Here is a 5,680-nt window from a genome sequence, read left to right as displayed (position 1 = left end):
TCTTTTGGGACAGGGGAGCTATTATGTTGCTCAGCCCACACATTCTTCAGATACCAGTTATATTCCACTGGTCTTTTTCTGCAAGACAATCAAGAGCAAAGTTATGTACAGCAATGCAAGGATTGGAGCTCATCATCTCCACTATTCACATGCAATTTCTGAGGGGATTAAAATGTCACCATTCTCTTAAGTCATTCATTTTATTAACTTTGATAGCTGCCATGACTTGAATCTTGTAAAAGGTCACAGTGATGGGCAGACTATTACTGGTGCAGGCAGCCATTATGTTCTCACTTGTTTTGTTGATTGTTACGCTAAGATGAAATAGTACCAAGTGTGATATGTATGTAATATGTGTAGGTGCCATGCAACCTCACGCTTACTCCCCCTCCAGACTCACTGAGCACATGCACGACCCCAATTGAACTTACACTTCCATATCAATTTTCACACCACAAATTGCTACTAGGTTGGTGGGTTCCCTTAATTCGGCGCTGCCTGCTAATATGAGGTTATTTGTATAATTTGCCACTGCATATTCCAAGACTTAGCCATAGTGACAGGAACATTCAAGACTAAATTGACTGTGAAGATTGAGAGGAATTAATGTCTGCGGGACTGTGAGCTGAATATATGTCATCAGTGAAGCCGCTGACACTTCAAATACAAGATGGTGAGAAGGATTTGTGCGTCAAAGGTTGACTTACCAAAGTCAACAAATGAGACACTTTGTGGAACTTTGTTGGCCCCAAAGCAATCAGACATTCTTTTTTGTTGGATAAAATGATGACAAGGCAGCCACACTACCAAGGATATTAAACGGGTTAGCGAAAGGGAAATAGCAGGCAATTTCCTTTTAGTTGATAACAGTTTCAAGCAATGCATGAATAGTATTGGTAAAGCTTGAGAGTGATGAGACTCATTAATTGTTTTCCCAAAAGAAATTCAAGCAATAGATTGCAAATATTCCTACAAACTCAGTACGGAGCCAATTTTGTAAATAGTTCCCGAATGATGATGAAGAAATAATAAGACTCTTTTCGTATTATACAGCAATGAACTGAGATGGGATACTATTTTTTTTTACCACCAATTCTACACACCAAATTTGTTTTACTAGCAACGTAGGTATATGGATGATAACTGGCAAGTTTCTCCACTGTACAATAACAGTATTTATTCACTGCATGAGAGACAGGCAAATGAGTTTTAGAAGGTTCTTTTACATGGCAATGACCTCACATGTTGCTCATGAGTGGTGTGAAACAAGAAAGAAAATCTGAAATGTATTTGGCTCTATCCTGTATATTTGAGGATACTGTATTAAAGTTTTATATTTTGAATAAAGCCCTCATCAAAACAATATAGTGTCAAACAGTTGGCATAGAGAAGCGAGTCCCCCACCAGCCTTAAATAGGGTTAGGCTATACAGGACATACATAAATATGCAAACCCCAATTCCAGTTATGTTGGTATCTTGTGTAGAATAAAATACAGTGAAAATAAAATACAATGGTTTGAAAATTCTTTTCAATCTATGTCAATTCCATAAACTCCAATTAAAAGATATTTAACATTTAAATTGATGAACATTTTTTGGTTTTGTTTTGTTGTTGTTTTAGCAAATATTCTCTCGTTTTGAATTCAATGCCTGCATTACATTGCTAAAAAGATGGGATGGGTGGTCAATAATGCTGCAAAAACATCTTTTTGAAACATTCCCCACGTGAACAAGTGAAAAATGTCACGACTCGTCCTCGGTTGTTTTATTATATGTATATCAGGGCTGTCAAACTCATTTTTCTCGCGGGCCGTATTGTAGTCATAGCTTCTTTCGGAGGGCCATTATGACTGTTAACCCAAATAAATGTATGGGCACCTCTTATTATATACAGTAAAATCTACAAAACAAACTGACAAATAACTCCTTTTCAAATCAGACGAGTAAAAACTGGTCAAATATTTACAAAAAAAAGATATTATTAAAAGTGAAGACAATTTTCAATTCCAGTAATGACACGAATTTGATGCACAATTTGTCTTTGCGGGCCACATCAAATGACGTGGCGGGCCGTATCTGGCCCCCGGGCCTCGAGTTTGACACCTGTGGTGTATATGTTTCCATGGTTTCTGTTGGCCCCTCCCCTCCCCTCCTGTATGCCCATGATCAGTGTGATCATCCTCACCTGCCTCTCGTGAGCTGTCTTGTATTTAAGTTCTGTCTGCCCCTCACTCCTGTTGGATCATTCTTGTTTCTTGTCTCACGTCTCTGTCAGTTCTGTTTTTGTTTGCCAGCCCTGTCGGTCAGTCCTGTTCATATTTATTAGGTCGTTAAGTTATGTTAGTTTGCCGGTTCTGTTGGCTTGTTCCCCTCATCCTCCCTTCCAACTATCTTTTCCCTTCAATAGACCCTGGTCCAAGCTGCATTTGGTCGCCCTGCTCCATTCCGATCCCTGACAAATAAGAAACAGGTAAGAGCCATGATTGGGTATAGGAACAGCTACTGCTGCACTATTACTATTAGTAGTGATGGGAAAATGAAGGTTCAAATTTGCTTCACAGACCAGTTGTATTTTTTACTGGCAAGTCAGTGTCGTAGAATGCCATCAAGAGGGTTAAAAAAAAATACACAAAACTGGTTCATGAGGCAAAATTGAAACACATTTTCCCATTACTATTACTTTTATTATTACTGCTACTACGTACTACTAACTAGTAATATTATATTGACTAAATGCTTCTGTAAATCTACCTATAGTGCCCTGCCTGTTAATCTGCAGCTATGTATTCAGCATTATGCGATCTATGCATTCCAAACTTTGCAGTGATAAAAAAAAAAAACTGCAACTGTCTCCAAGCCAAAATGATATGAATCACATGAGATTTCCCTAGCTCTGCACTTGGCAAGCTGTTTCATGAGTCCTTTTTATTCCATTCTTGTATTTGGCATCAACACTAATCTGCATAAATTCAACATATTTCCCTGTAAGGAATAAAAAAAACATGTGAAAGGCACTGTTCCTAGTTAAACCCTATCATGGAATCTTTTCATTCTCTCTAACAATTACTCCGTTCATTCTTTGTTGTCAATTGTATTTCTATTGGTTTGAACTGGACATGCATTGTGTTTGAAATATTTCTGGGAAACTTGATTCCAATCCTGACCTGCTCTTTTTATTTGCTTGCTGCATGGTTATGTAACTAAGTGTGCTTGTGTGTGTTTGTGTGTGTGTGTGTGTGTGTGTATGTACGTACGTACGTGTGTGTGTGTGTGTGTGTGTGTGTGTGTGTGTGTGTGTGTGTGTGTGTGTGTGTGCGCGTGTGTTTGTATTAACAGCATATTACTTTTTTTTTTTTCATCAGCCAGTGTGTGTGTGTGTGTGTTTCTTTGGGTTTTCTTATCAGCCAACACAGCTCTTTGTAAATCACGTGACAGTATAAACTGTCGAGTCCACGTTTGAAAATTTTACAATAAACAGTAAACAGGAGCAAAAGCTGTCGGTGCTTAACACTCGCAACCCTACATGATAGGATTCTATTAATCTCGGATTGTTTATTGCATAGATTTGTGTTTCAGTTTTACAAGAGATTATAATATTACCCATTAACAACATCAATCCGTCATATGATTGCACAGTACAAGTACAATAAAAAAAAACTGTAAGAACATTCATGTTAACTGTATTTTTAACAATATGTTGTAGTAGTAAGGCAATATGATTTCACATGCATGTTTTTTGTGTTGCATTGAATCTTTCAAGTAGACCAGCTAATATTTTGGTACCTAAGTTGCTTACATCCTTGCATCATGAGTGAAAAATGGTTCATCAACTAATAAACTATGCATGCAAACACTGTTCATGCTGCAGTGAATTTGGTGGCATGGTGGTTGAGTGCCTCTTTCATCCACTTCACAATTTTAATGTTGGAGGTTGGACTACACATGACAGCCTCCAGCTTTGATGCGTGGTGTTTGTATGTTCTCCCCGTGCTTGCAGGTTTTCATCCAGGCAGTCTAGTTTCCTTCCACCATTAAAATAACAAATTTGCTCAAATTATGTTTAATAATTTGTTCTTGCATATTATTAGGGCTGGGTAACAAAATGGCTGACCAAGTCCAAAATTGGTTGAGAAAAATATTTTGCTTCAAAACTTGAGGTGAGGTGATTTCCATTGTAATAGATAATAATGGATGGTTTAATCATAAGATTTATTAGTGACCGCCCTAGTTCTCATTTTTAACTCAATGACACTCATTTATTTAAAGGTACTAATAATGTTAATCATGTTTCACAATAGTAAACAGAATAATACCAATAAACAACCCTTTTTTTCCATATAAATCTTTTTCATTGTTTGCATTTTCAAACGATCACGTCTACAACATTCGTGGAAAATCACAATGGCCCAACACTGGTGGGGTATTTTTGGAAAAAGGCCCACGGCTTCTTGTGATTCTTGGGGGGCTAAACCACCTTGGTGACTCCTCCTTTTAATTGTTTTTTAATGTGTCTATATGTGCACTGTGTGTGTACCCCACCTCTTGCCCAAAGTCAGCTGCGATAGGTCCCAACCCTCCAAGAGAGGATAAGCGGTATAAAACATGGAATGTGCACATTGTGTTTGTGTTTTACTGCTCTCCCGACATTCAATAAATGGCTGAAAACTGCATGGGAGGGCAATACAGTAAGTATTCTCTACCCCCCCAAATACACGCACTATAAAACCGCAGTATTCCTGGTACAGTGTGAATTTCCACAACAGACGGATATACGTTTCACCAAAAAATCTGCGATATAGCGGGCCACAAACGATGAGTCATTCAAAGCTGTTATGGCCACTCAATTTCCCCCGTTATGTGCAAGAGAGCCCCGTGAAGACAGACTTTCAGAAATTGCAAATCCAGTTAATATATTTAGTAATACGTATTATGAATTAAGGGTTAGGTTCAGCAACAGGTGGATCTTCTTCCCAAAAGACCATAGGTAAGTTACAACACATGGTAAAATCCATATTGCGCATGCTTTCATAGGTCGCAGTTAAAAAAAAACCAAAAAAGTGAAAATCTCTCCTGATGTGCAAGAAAAAATTCGCACCACAAATGCATTCAGGGCTACATAAAGCTATCTCTGATTGAAATTGGCTGTTGAGTAGTGTTTTCATCATATCATGTTTAAAGTTACAGTCTCAGGATAAACAAGTGTTTTCAACAATATTCTGAACTGTTTCAATGCCAGCGTTGCATTGAGCAGAGTGATGATGGAGTGGAGTAAGGTCATCGTTGTTGCTCAAAATCACTTAAGATTCAAGAGTTTTTATTCGCCATGTTTGAGCGTGCCAAACAAGGAATTCGACTTCGGTACATCACAGCCTCTGTTCAACATTTAGGTGACTAACAACACTCAGGACATGTGAAAAATGACAAATATTCTCAAACATCCCCTGATCTTAAACTTAAACTCCCAAGAGGGCAAGGAAAAAACTCAAAACTCCAGCAAGGGGAAATGAGAAACCTTGAGAAGAGACCACAGATGGGAGGGTCCCTCTTCCAGGATGACCAGGCTGCAATGGATGCAGAGAGGACACATAGTACAAAAAGTGTAGACAATTCAAAAAAGGTGTGGAGAGCAGGATGTTATTGCACAGCAATGTCTCTGAGACTCTAAGAGCTGTGTGGGTT

The sequence above is a fragment of the Syngnathus acus genome, chromosome 3 (assembly GCF_901709675.1).
Source record: "Syngnathus acus chromosome 3, fSynAcu1.2, whole genome shotgun sequence".
In the NCBI taxonomy this organism is placed as follows: domain Eukaryota; kingdom Metazoa; phylum Chordata; class Actinopteri; order Syngnathiformes; family Syngnathidae; genus Syngnathus; species Syngnathus acus.
Note: the sequence above shows the minus strand (reverse complement) of the source record.